Here is a 14370-nt window from a genome sequence, read left to right as displayed (position 1 = left end):
CTGGGCAATGTCCTAAAATAAAGACTTATCTGTTCCATCTCTCTGTTTGTTGCTATTTTGTTATCACACCACTCGTCCAGAAGAGTATATAGAACACACAAACACATGCATTCATCTACTGCAGGCACTGGAAACCTGCCACAGCCGTGGTCATATGTTTTTCTGATGATAACCTACATTGTCAGCCTGTCTGTGTGTTTTACCACTGGGGAGATCTGCTATACATTTTATAGATGTGCTGTAAATCCAATCCATTACATCAAGCCAGAAATGAAGAATTGAACCATTTCCCCCTGGGATGAACATGTTTCTATGCATCCATGCATGTTGATCAATACGCTGTGATCTGCACTGAAATGCTTGGCTCAGCTCCGCCAGGGTGGTCTGCCAAATCAGCCAAGATGTGAAATGACTTCAGCGACGGAAAATTTAATTTACTACAATTAGCCCGAGAGAGACAAGGAAACATGCAATCCATTTCTCATTTATGCTCCTCTACGAGGCGATTAGTTATTTATATATGTACAGTACATCTCAAGTAATTTCATAAGCCTCATTCATTTAGACCATGTAGCTCATGACTTCTTTAGCAGATGTGATTCCAGACCAGCTTCCTCCTCGCATAAATGATAACAAACAGGAGACTCTGGCTCCGGCAGCATGAGCTGGGAATACAAATGAAACAACAGTGGATTTATCCCACAACTCGGCTAAATTGAGCAGGAAAATCTGGTGCTTTATGAGCTAACTGAACACAAAATAACTGGAGGGTATTTGGTTCTTCTGAAGACAACAACAAAAGCTGAGCAATGGACAAGGTGTCCTATAAAAGAGAAATGACTCAGACATGCGCGTGCATGCACACACACTCTCTCTCTGTCTCTCTCTCTCTTACTCTGTCTCTCTAAAACTGTGTACTCACACACAGACTGAAAGGGAGAGTGCAAACATGCTGCTATCAAAATCAGATTAAACAAACAACAAAGGAGGGAGTTGGGATTAACCATTTACCACAATGCGTGGTGCGACAGCACCGTCTGAAGTGCCTTTGGTGGTGCAGCTCAGAGCCATGAGAGAGCGCTGAGAAACGCCACATGATTCTCCTCAAAGGGCCATTTTGGCTCCGCACACACTACCGACTTCCCGTGCCTGGCAGTGTGGGCTTCACACATTCACACCTCGCCTCGGTCCCACGCATGCATTACGCGCGCTTTAATTACATCTTTAAAGGTGTCATGAACACAAAGCAAAACGCTCTAAAATAAGACGCCCCGAAGCTGACACGATCGATGAAAGGGTGGTATTCTGTGGCATTTAGCAGCTTTATCTAGACACAGATGCACTGCCAATTAGACTCGATAGTCTGCGAGAGGGTTATGTACCCTGATCAGAATGGATATTGATTTTGACCAAATGAGCCTGTTCTCTCACGACGCCTCTCGCTGAACTGCATCATATGTTCAGCACACACAGGGAGACTCAAGAGAAAACCCTGCATCCGGACATTTCATCAAAAACGCGGCCAGACAGAACATTTCTGTGGTGTTCCCATCCCAAAAGCCCCAGGTACAGCCCTAAACCCTTAGTTGTCCAGTTCAGGAGGGAAAGGAAAAAACAAAATCACACTGCACTCTGTATGTGGGAGTAATGAACCCATTTTTATGACAAACTGGGGCAGTGCGAATTTGGCTGAAATATGGGACCACCTAGGGTTAACATCTAGGGCAAAAAACATATGGTCACCTTGACTCACCCGGCCTTTGACCTGGAGGTAGGTCATTAAAATGCTTATAAAACTAGTTTTATTTGGTTGGCATGAAAGCATGCATTTTATTGCAGATAAACATACTTCTTGCTATTTAGACTTGCTTGGATTAGATGGCATCACACAATTTATAGTGAAAAAAGCCTTTATAAAACCTTTCCACTTTAACTGAGATTATGATTTTTAAGCAGGGACAATCATCTATTTTTGTTATTTGAGCCACAAGAGGGGTCTTCGTGAGGGGTTTTGAGTGTTAAAAAGCTCTACTCTATGGCAACCCAAATTAAATGGGAGATTTGGATGTGAGCCAAGATGAGCAGAAGGCTCGTGCCTCCACAGTCAAACTGCAATCATGTTTTGACTGAATGCCGTTTGCCAGCCTGTCTGACGAAGCGACCAAAGAGGGGATTGAAAAGTGAGCACCCCGCCACATTATGACTCAAGTGCCCATCAGACTGCTATGCTCTCCAATTTCCATAATCTTGCTTGATCAAATCATTAGTCCTGCGGCAACTTGACCAGAGAGCCTGTCTGAACCCCAGAAAAGCCTTGGGGTGCCTTGTGCAAGTGGCACAGTGCAAACTACTTAGAGGAGCATCTGTGACAGCACAGCCAGGCAGTGTGTTGCTGTATCAGCAGAGATCAGTGTTGTGCGTGAACCAGTTCAAAAGAACGCGTTCATTGAACACGCTCATTTTTTCGCAAATGTTGAACTGAACGCAACACATTTTTTAATAAAGAAATTGAACGTGAATTAGTTCACATTATGTGTCATGAACGGCAGACATCACTGTAAATGAACGTTGGAATTTGTTTTCCATTGAAAACTGAGTGACATCTGTTTTCTCTTTTGAAACGCAACGAGAGAAAGTTCCTCCCTCCTGTATTCTCACTGGTGCCGCTTAAATCATGTATCACCAGACAGAAATGGTTTTGACATTGTGTGCGCAATGCATTGCGGGCAATAGTGTCCGGCTGAGAATAGTTGAATAGCATACTGGCTTCCGCACAGCGCTACCCGTGATGAATTGCAGCAGAGTGGGGTAGGCATAGCAACGCCGCGTAGCAGGCAACGACGAGAGCGCGGAGGGCTGGATTTCATTGCACTTAGAACTGGTCTACCTTGTCTGTACTGCTGCAAGTTTCATCACCTGGTAAGAAACCCACAATTGCAGTGTCATGAGCAAATGTCTAATGAGCAGCTTTAAAGAACGTATAGTGATTTCTAGCTCGTAGTGTGAAAAATACCTCATGAAAAAAGTAAAATGAACTGAACTTTGAACTAGTTCAGAATTAAAATTGTGAACTTTGAATGTGAATTGTTCACTTTGAGCATGTATGAACTGAACTTGAACTAGTTCAGAAAAGCTGTGAACTGGCACAACACTGGCAGAGATAATAACAGGAGAGATGCTAGGGAAGAATTTAGCCCATTTTCATGTACCTGAAAGAGACAGCACTGACTGTCTTTAAATCCCACTGCATGGGAGTGATTATAAACCCATGTGCTCTACTGACGTTACCCAAGAAGTACTGTTTTTGTAGAGCAGAATGTTTCATTAATAGGGCCATGGGGGAAATGAATAGATATCTAGAAGAGCAATCTTGCAAAAGAGACAAAACCCCTGTAGCATTGTATTATTCAACACCTTAGCACTTAAAATGCCTTGTCATTGTTCAGTGTGCAGTCTATTCAGTTATCTCAAGAAAATGCCACTTTGAGGAAACATTACGATTTCTCAAAGGAGAATATTTAAAATATCCGTGGAGATTCGAAGAATAGTCTGGTAAGTAATTTGTCTGATGTAATGGCTTTCTATGATCAGCTTCTATAAGGATGTTTAAATATTGATAAAAAAGGCAAGACCCTGATGATTTCATATCAGGACAACCCACACCAGAAGCTTGTCATCATTTCCGCCATGTATATCACAAGGATGAATTGTTCTTGGGAGTTTAGGTCAGACTTTCAGTAACCTTTAATAAGGAAAACTCTGCGGGTTTGTCTTTATTATCACCTTATGTCTAGAGATGCACCGATTGCAATTTTTGGGCCGGTTCCGAGGTTCACCTGCCGATACCGATTCCGATTTCATTTCTTCTAATCATTTTACAGCACACAAAAATAGTTATTTTCTATCTTTTCTTTAATAGAACATGTTAATATAGAAATGTAATCAACTTATCAATAATGAAATGGCTGTTAAAAAAATGTAACCAGTGATTAGACAGATTTATCTTCAAGTCTAACTTCAGCTGCAGTATCAAACTATAATGCCAGTGTAATTATAATGCCATATGCTATAATGCTATGCCAACTACAGTGTGGGACATTCATTTCACAGACTACTAATATAAATGCACTGTTATGGAACATCCATTTTTTTTCTTCTCACATCCAATATCCAACTAAAGATATAAGAACAATTTTCATGATACATTTGAACATGCTACCATGGAACATATTTTCATATGCATTGATGAATTCATGGGAGGGCGAGGGAAAAGTGGGAGTAGGCTATCAAGCAAACACAGGGGAGGAGAAGTGCTAATAGCGATTATTGTAAAACTCCAAATAATAGCCCGGGCTTTTATTTTCCCAAATCACCAAACTGCACCGGCTAGTATTAGAGACAGGCGTCTATATGAGACAGGCCTTTAATTCCCTTTACACAAACTTTTCCTCTGCAAAGATGGAAAATATTATCGAATTAATTATTTCAAACACACTGAATGTCCACCTAGGCTATATGACTAGGCTATCTGATGACAATTACGGATCATCATGTTGAGATGTTGTTCATTGAGTGAGATACAGTAAGATCCAAATAGCGGGGATAGCCAGAACAGATGAAACATGTTTTAATCAAACGTAATTTACAAAGAGATCGTATCACACTGAAAGCTCATATTTTGTCACTAGCAAATAGCCTATATCGGTCCTTTGTCAAATACAGTTGCATCATCAGCCCTGACCAAAACCGGAATTATTTATGCAAAAGTGGAACGTGCGTAATATTTCATTATCCCTCCTTTGGCACGAATGAAACAGCATGAGAGACCATGAACCATATCATTTCTCCCGTATTGTATTTGCCAAATTTGACAACAGTCTACATTTCAAATCATAGCCTACTTCCAGGCGCGGGGAACATATTTTTGACCAGGGGTGCTGAATAACACAATAATCATGGATCTCCGACGATTTCTCTCCCAGCTTCGAATTTAGACAGCTAAATACGCCATTTCAGCGCCGTGTATGAGTAGGTCTAAGAGTGAGAAGTTTTATAATGCCCTGGGCAGCCACATTCCACTGCAACTATGCGCAGCACTTGCCACTCCGACTCATCAAAAAAAGTTATACAATTTGGAACTCTAGCTTTTCCCCACCGCAGTCTTTTAATGCCATCTAATCATAACATGCGCAGTCTGCACCACACATAAGCCCAAATCACACCAAAGATTCGCGACGAGATGAGCTGCAACATTCTATTAACCAGCAACTTGATGCAACATTCTAAAACCTTGCAACTCTGACCAGACAGGCGTCTCTTTGAGACTCGGCTATTATTTGAAGTTTTACGGTAGGTGCTCCACCATATAAAAACAGTGCTTGTTATAAAAACAGCGCACGTCTGTTTTGCGGTGAAAAACTTAAATCCAAATTCCGGTTAAATGCATCAATTAGGCTATAGAAACTTTCAGAGACAGCTGATTCAGTATTCAGAGCATCAGTTTTCCTCATTGTAGGCTACAATGTCAAAAGCAACTTAAAGAGTAAATAGTTCTAGTATTTATTTTAAGTGGAGTAGAACTACTAGGGCTACTGTATGTCGCTGCTTGTTGACATCTTATCATCATGTAGCCTATGATCGCTAAACTTTGATTCTTTTTTAATGTCGCAATCGGTTATCTCCGTTCAGCTGCGCTTGTGGTTCAGCTGTGGGCACACAATTAGCGGCAGGGATGGGCGGTGATGAGCGATGTTTACGTAGCCTATGAAGTGACAGCTTGGTAAATTCCACGCAATTGTAGCCCTACGTCCAGCCCTGAGTGTTGGCCTGGTTGCTAGCTTCTTCAAACTTTGCAAACTCAGCTGGGTGTTGTTACAATTGCAGCAGGCGAGTGCATTTGACCGGCATAAAATCGGCATGTCTCAGACTGACCGGCCGGTCGCCGGTCATGGCCGATCACGTGAAAATCGGCCAATTCCGGTCACCAGCCGATCTATTGGTGCATCTCTATTTATGTCCACCCTAGAGGAAATGTTCTGTTAGGGGCTGGGCATTGTTTTGAGTGCCATAAGGGCCACGTCCTGAGGTCTCCTCAATGGAGATGAGAGCTTTTTGCGAGTGCTCCTGAATAAGTGAAAGTACTGATTGAGCCGTAAGTACTCATGTAAGATCCTCTTCAGCTTCCAGGCGGCAGGCGAGTGGCCGATCTGGGCTGTGGCAGATGCCTCAGCTGAAGTGTGTAATTTCTTTCAAGGAATGATAAAAAATGAAAGACCATTGTGTATCCCGTCATTTCCAATGCACGTCAAAGAGCGGGGACTAGGCTCTTTTGGATCATTACTAATCTCTACTTCATATGGTCATAGAAAATCTCCCCAGACACTGATCCAACTACATTTTGCACAATAGATTAAGACAGTACATATTTTACAGCTTAAGATAGTATTTCACAGACTTTTTCATCCAGTGCGACTAAAATGATTTTATCAATAAAAACTCAATGATTCACAAAGGACAGCAGACACCTACTTTCACTGATTGGTTGTGCTCTTTTGACATGCCTTGTTTGGCCTGAATAGAAGTATTGTGAAACCCAGCAACAAGAGAGACAGATTGTCATGGAAAAAAAATGGGACAAAAGTGACAGTTTTGGCCCAGAGTGAAAAAAAGATGAAAAGTCGCTGAAATCACTTTTTGGCAGCTTTGGGTACCACCCCACCCCTTCCAGTCTACATACAGACAGATGACAAAACCCTCAAAAAAAAAGAGAGAGAGAGAGAGTGAGAGAACAGGAACGAGAAGAAAAAAGGGGGGATAGGAGTGCACCCCGGGCCTTACAAGCTTCTGAGCCGGAGCACCTTTGATCAAATTTAAGGTGGTGTTCCACTTCTGAACTTCCCTCTCAGAAGTCACTGTCTGTCTGCCTCCCCTCCTTCCCGACCGACCAGAGAGGGCTCCTCAGTGAGTGGAGAATTTCGGTGATGCGGACATGTACTTTGAAGGCGCTCCCTCTGTGCCAACTTTTATCTGCCGTTACCTTCGGCGGCCTGCAGGTTGCCAGTCTAGCGCAGGGCCATCCATCACAGCCGCCGCTGCGGAGAGGCTGTTCCACCAGCCTGCAGCGCGGGAGGGGTGGATCACGGGCTCTTGCGGTTTACCGCCGTTTTCAGGCCTCATTGGCGATAGTGCCTCTCGCACTAATCTGGGGGATTAGGGAGGCCGTTTTAAATGAGGCCTGTAATCAGATAACGACAGGAGACCTGTGAGAGACTGACTGCGCTCGGCCATTCTTCAGGCACTCTCTTTCAGGACCAAACAAACGATCCACACTCTTTTAACTCCATCTTGTTTATACTTCACCCACAAAAAAAAAAAAGATCTGACCAAGTCTAGTAGAGAGGAGGTGACAAACCTCAAGGATAGATTTGTTTGAAAAAAATCCTAGATGGCTGACAGCAGGAAATAGGCTGTGGCTTCTGAGGATGCAGAGCGAAGAAAAACTCGTCAGTCTGGTGAGACTGCTGGGCTGGAGAGCCCCACGTATTCTCTTTGCACATGAGGCTTGTGCGGCTCTCTCGGTCCTCATTTGGGAATACCTGCACACTCTCTCTGTGTCTGGTCCAAACAGTGGAGCAGAGCGGCAAGGGGGAAGTGTGTCACTGGAATGCTGAGGTGATGTGGAGTAGAAGGCATCTCTGTACACCTGCATCCTGTTTAGCAGCCATTCATAATGCATCAGAAGGCGACACGGCAACGGCGTGCCCCTTTTGCGCAGGGCGGCAAAAAATTCCTGTTAGTGAAAAATGCATTACAGGGCACCTTAGTTACTGAGGGAGTTGGGCAGGGAGGATTTCCGTGGTAATGGAAGCTCCGTCAAAAACAGATATGTCAGGGGGGCGGGTGTGGGTGTGTGTGTGTGGGGGGGGGGGGGGATGGGGGGGGGACGTGCTCAGGAACTATTATGCAGGGTAACTGGGCACCTGGAGAGCCAGGGTGACAAACAATGTTTATTCGGCAGGAGACAAAGGCGAGGCAGGCGCTGGGGGACTGTGTTTATCTGCCGAGTCGGGCGCAGAATCCTTAATGCTCCCTTAAATCACAGCTGCTTAGGCATAATTTGCGGCTGAGAGGGCCATCATTACTTTCAGATATAAGGCAATGTTTACCAACAGGATAAGGAGCGCCGAGAGCCTGATTTGTCAGAGAGGCTTTCTCTGGCGCTAATGAAAGTTGAGAATAGATACACCGTCTCTGCTGATGGCCCCTCCACCATTCACCGCAGCTTAGGTTATTATAACACAAATGAATATGCTGAATTTATACTCGATTGCCATTACCTTCAGACGGAGGAAGGCAGGAGAGCAGAAGTGGCGGCACAGAGTAAACACAACAATTAAATATCTCCATATACCCTTTAACATAAATGTCACACAGGAGATGCAGGCTGTCTGGGAGTCCAAATGCAGGAGGTAATTGGGAATATAGAGGAGCTTTTCATGGTTCATGCCACAGCTAATGCACCATGGAAGCACAGTCATGGCCTGTCTGTGCAACAGCCAGCTGCTTTGAGACAGCGTCACCTTTGAAAGGACGAGGAATGCCAGTCAGCGTGTCCGGCTCATAAAGAGCTTGTTTTGTTCGGACTCACATTTGGGTGCTAATGAAATTACGGTCGAGGGTGATATAATTTTCTGAATTGTGCAGCCTTTTGAAATGGCATTTTATGCAACAGTGCTGAGCTTAGCTAGCCATAGCCTGATGTGCTCCTAAGTGATCCATGAAGCAAGAGGGCTGGAGGGCATGAAGAGGCAGGGCGTGGGGCAGCACGCCAACAATGTGATATAATTAGGTGAGGCGGTGTTGACACACAGGCATAGACACACACACACACACACACAGGGCGCATACACACTCACACACACACACAAACAGTGACTCAGATACACACAGAAACACACACACACACACACACACACACACACACACACACACACACACACACACACACAGGGTACATTCTCACACACACACACACACACACACACACACACACACACGACATACACTATTATACTTATAAACATACGCTTGTAGGCCCCCCACAAATATATATATAAACAATGAAGAATTGACTGATGATTTAAAAAAAAAACACAATGAAGATGACACAAAAACCCTTAAAAACATACAGTACAGTTATATACATGAAGTCATACGCTCATGCAAATATACAGTTGAAAAAAATTAAGAGACCACTGCACATTTTTCTGATGTAATTCTATGGTTGCTGAGTGACATTCGAATGAGTTGACAGTCATATTCAAAATTAAGAGACCGCTGCAAATTTGAATATGACCGCCAACTCATTCGAATGCCAGTCAGCAACCATAGGATGACCTCAGAAAAATGTGCAATTTTTTTCCAGAGCTGTACATGTGAAAAGACATAAGCTCCAACAGATACAAACACATACACTGACACACACACACACACACACACACACACAAGTGGAACAGGGAATCTATCTGCGAGTGTGAGATGAGTTAAGCTTCCCGTCAGGAGCCACAGAGGCACGCTGGCGGCGGGGCGGTGTGGGTGGGTGGAGGGGGAGGGAGAGGTGTGATGGGAGGGTGAGCCGCTGAGCACCCACTGAGGGGGCCTCCACTAGGCAGTTATCTCCAGCTCCGCGGGCAGGCTGGATGCACTTCCAGCGCCGGCAACGCCAAACACACTCCAATCATGGATGAGCCCTTTGCACTTGAGTTATGTTTGCCGCTCCTTTGGTGACTGGGGAGCTCAATTGATAAGGGAACAGGTACTGGACAGTGGGCTCCCCACCCCCCCTTATTCAGAGGCTGCTGTGTTGGGGGTGAGAGAGTGGTGCAGGTTCTACTGGGGTAGGAGAAGGCGAAGCAAGACTGGCAGAGAGACTGGCTCTCCTGCTGGGCGGCTAAGAACAGGGTAAAAATAGAGCCATGCGTGAAGACATACCTGTGGGCCGCAGCCGACTTAGTCCTGATCAGCAGAGCTGCGGACGTGCAACGCAGCAGAGGACGCGAATCACGAGCTGCAGAGAGAGAGAGAGAGAGAGAGAGAGAGAGAGAGAGAGAGAGAGAGAGAGAGAGAGAGAGGGAGAGACAATAGGGAGAGAAAGAGAGAGAGAGGGTGAGAGAGAGGGAGAAAAAGAGACAAGAGTGAGAGAGATGGACCGTGAGAAGGGGTGCGGGGTGGGGGATTAGCATGGGGACCATGCTGAGCCGCAAAGAGCCAATCAGTGGCCAGTCTGCCACCAGCGCTGGCAATCGATGGCCCCACCGCACCTGCTGGAGGGAGGCCCTGTCCGGCTCCTCTGAAGCCCGCGCCCGGTAATGAACAGCTTGGGCTCCGGGCACAAACACTGGGCCTGCTGCCGTGGAGGGCTGGGGATGAGCGCTAATGTCGTCTCCTACACAATTACCTCCACACACCAACAGATGGGCCTAAGCACGCACTACAATTGGCACCGTAATGCACTCAGACATACATACACACACACACACACACACACAAACTCTGTGGAGCATGGAACACATGCACGCACTCATGCTGACAGGTACATGGTAACCTGCAATGCAATGAATCAAAGCCAATGCAGTCCACTTCAATATCACTGGAACAGAGACATGCGATTGGGAAAATAGGTAATGGAGTGATATGAAATTCAATGAAGTCCATTTGTGTGATAATTGGGGATCCAATGGTGGGTGTTGGTAGGTATGATAATTAAAACACTTAACAGTCAGAGGGTGATAAATGCAGACAGCAGCACACCTGTCAGGCCAACTGTGATGTAAGTTACAGTATAGACTGAGAGGGGTAATTGCACATACAGCCTCCCCGCACTACACAGGTTTGATGGACTATGTAATTAGCTTTGAGATTGTGGGGACCACTTCTTATGACCCAGGTTAACATGCATCCTGCAACTTAACAGCACTCTCTTCCATAAACAATCAAGAGGCTTTCACACGTGGAAGACCAGGCACTGAACAATGCAGGCCACAAATTCAGTCATATTCAGTAGCAATTGTTTTAGCTTTTCAACCTCCATCCCTAGTCTGGAAGATGAAAAGGCAATTTTTGGGAAATAGGGAAATAGTGATGATGAGCATGAAAGGAGAGCCCGAGGCTTTCAAGATATCAGTCTGACATCACTTGAGAGGCGCTTCTGACATGACACATGGAGACTGCTCAGTGGAAAATTACAAGCAGAGCAATGGCGCTCAAAGTGTCCGTCTCTGAGCTTTGATGTAAAGAATGAAGTTTTTTTGTTGTCGTTGTCAAAGGTGGGCACCCTGTCAAAACATTTTGGCAGTTACGTCTTGCGTCCGGCAGTCGAACACAGGTTTTGATGGGTAATGAGAAATGCACATGGTACTGGTCGATAAGTAGGCGAGGCTGCCAGTGTGAGTAGTCCAGGGAGATGGTGGGAACAGATAACAGTGTGTGCTGTAGCAACCATTGTTCCATCACCGATAGTGTGGCTCAGAGGAAGTGTTGTCAGTGGAAAAACAATGTGATATTACCAAGATATGCAATATTATCCCTTCATGCCAAAACGATCGTTTTTCGTTTTCTCCCAATACACTTTTAATAAAGGAACCCAATTAGGTGGCGTTTAAATGACTGAGCGAGCTGATGTCCTGGAAATGACGGCGAAACATCTTCATTTCCAGGTGACATCGGAAACGTTTCTGAGTGATTCAGCTAGAGTTCATTCAGCTTGACTCAACTATTAAAAATGCATCCAACAAATCCAAGAGCATGTCTCCCTTAATCCTGGGATAGACAGGCACACCAAGTGGCTTCCTCCTCATTTGCATGGCCTGCCTCCTCCTCCTCCTCTACATCCTCACTCTTCGTCTGCTTGTTTATGCATGGCGGAGCTCTGATGAACGAAACGCTTACGTAATGAGGAGCAGCGCTGGAGGAGTGGGGGGTCGGCGCTGGAGAGTGGGGGGAGAGAGCTGCGCTGCCACTGATGACTGTCCCTGCATGCAGAGTGGACCACCGCCTTCCATATCACCTCAGAGGCAGAGGAAAAACTCTCTTTCTATCTTTCATTCATTCTCTCTCTCTCTGTCTCTCTCTCTCTCCATCTTTATTGACTATTCGTAAATGCATAGCTCACATGTTCAAAATCCCATGCCCAGCATATTGCGGCTGCCTCCCCCCCACCACCACACACACACACCTCCCACCCATCCCCACCGCGGGCCCCATGATTGGAGCCAGAGCGAGTCATTACGGCCACGGAATGGCCCGGTGGGGAAATCAGCCCACTGTCTGCAAGTGAATTTCTGATGCCTCTGTGGCATTCAGTCGGCGGCGGAGGAGGAGGAGGTCTGGAGCTCGGAAGAAGCTGAAGGAGACCAAAAAGGAGGATGAGGAGGAGGAGGAGGAGGAGGAGGGCAATGCTGCTATTCCAATCCACGTCTGCTGTTTCCCGTCCATGCGTGGAGCGAGGAGAGAAGATGAATGGAGCAGGTAGCGGTGGGCCCCCGCAAGCCTTAATGACTCCGCGCACACGTGCAGGCCCGTCTCCGCCCGAGACATCTCGCCCGCCTCCCCCGCTCATCAGAATTAATGATATCGGCTCTCTGTGGAGTAAACATTGCAGGCGCACACCACGTCTTTCCTCAAAAGGGGAACACTTCTGTGTGGTAAATAAATAGACTGCAAAGTAAACAAACAAGATACATATCTGCAACATATCTGTGGAATAAACAAACAAAATAGATATCTGCTACACGGACAGAGATGCAACCAGAGTAATGGATTGGGATGAATACACAGAGACATGGATTAAACAGCAAGCCACAGACTAGGCTGAAATGTCATACCAAACGAGTAGGACTGATCATGTAAATTGGTCTGATTAAACCTAAAATGCCTCCATTTCATCAAAAAGACAGAAAAAAGGCTTCAACTACAAAGAATCTATGGGGCCAATTAAAAAAAACATAACACAATCCATACGGTATCCTCTTCATAAAGACAGCTGTGTGTATCCAAGACTGACTCCCTTTGTATGTAGGGCTCTCCAGCTTTGAAGTGACCAGCGATCTGAAGCGCAGCAACTTCATTAAACAAATCATGGTCATTGAGCAGCCGACAAAAAGGCCTGTTGGCAGCGCTGCACAGTCAGACTGAATTGGTCAGGAAGGCTTTTGTGTCTCCGCAATATCAATTGGGCCTTCAAACACTCGCTGAGCCATTCCGAGCGCTCAATGACAAGCTCACAAACAGCAATCACTTCAAAGGGATAATGGTGAGGTTCGCTCTGGTTGGACACAGTCGGAGATGGCGCACAGTTACCTGTTAGCGAACAAACACAGACTGGCTCATGTGGGATGAGACTTCAGGTGGACAGATAATTGACCTGGCTTCTTTTGCTTGTTGGTGGCGGAGGTGAATGAAGGGTTAAGGAGCTGGACCGAAGGTCTGTTTTGGTCACACCACAACGGTCCAGTAATAGTCGCTCTCTGTTTGCTCAGCGCTGCTTTCGGAGCGCTGCAGTGTCATATTTGTCCACCCTCAGAGCGAGGCCTGTCATCTGGCTGATGATGGGGCCAAGCACGTGATGTGTAGGCGGTGGGGCCACAGCTGTTTTCCCCTCCTCTTTGGGTGACGCTTTTCCCCCCGGTGAGGAAAACCCATCATTAAAAACCCAAACGCACGCACGCACACACACACACACACACACACAAACAGAGCCCAACGTCCCTCTAATCTCCGCTCGGCTGCTACCACCACTGCCCCCCCCCCCCCCCCCCCCTTTATATTCTAATGGAAACGGTGGGCTATGAATAGGGACAGGTGTGGGGAAATGAGAGGTCAGCACAACAGGGGGAGGGACGCCCAACGCCAAGCCTCCCTGGAGATGAGGAAGCCAAGTGGAGCGGCCTGCCTGGAATGGATGTGTCAGCAGCACTGGGGTAAGCACTTCCTCCCTTCTCTCTCTCTCTCTCTCTCTCTCTCTCTCTCTGTCTGTCTGTCTCCATTCCTCTCTCTCTCTATGCCGCTCTTCCTCTCTCTTCCTGAGAGGCCCTGGCTGTACACTGACAGGCGTCAAGAGACGCAGCTGGGCTGTGAGTCAAATCCTGTCCGGGCACACAGGATCAGGGCCCTGGGTGAACGCCCTGAACAAATACCCATGGATGACCCACGAAAGGCATTCATCAGCTGCCACGCCGCATTCATTAAACAAGAGCTACATGTGCCCAAAAAGACAAAAACAACCAAGGCACAAAAACACACACACAGGTCTTTGATGGTAATTCAGATAAATGTTGGTCACCATCATGCAGAATGCAGTGAATTCTAAAAGTG

The 14370-nt window shown here is 46.2% G+C and overlaps 1 protein-coding gene across 1 annotated transcript in view; it reads right to left on the bottom strand.

Moving 5' to 3' along the window:
* Positions 1–14370, bottom strand: part of mid2 (midline 2) — a 97265-nt gene that overhangs the window by 65084 nt on the left and 17811 nt on the right. Inside the window, 1 exon segment of the mRNA XM_042074451.1 lies at positions 9991–10066. The gene's annotated coding sequence lies outside the window, so the exon portion shown is untranslated.

The sequence above is a fragment of the Alosa sapidissima genome, chromosome 20 (assembly GCF_018492685.1).
Source record: "Alosa sapidissima isolate fAloSap1 chromosome 20, fAloSap1.pri, whole genome shotgun sequence".
Lineage (NCBI taxonomy): Eukaryota > Metazoa > Chordata > Actinopteri > Clupeiformes > Clupeidae > Alosa > Alosa sapidissima.
Note: the sequence above shows the minus strand (reverse complement) of the source record. Positions and strands in the feature narration are given on the sequence as shown.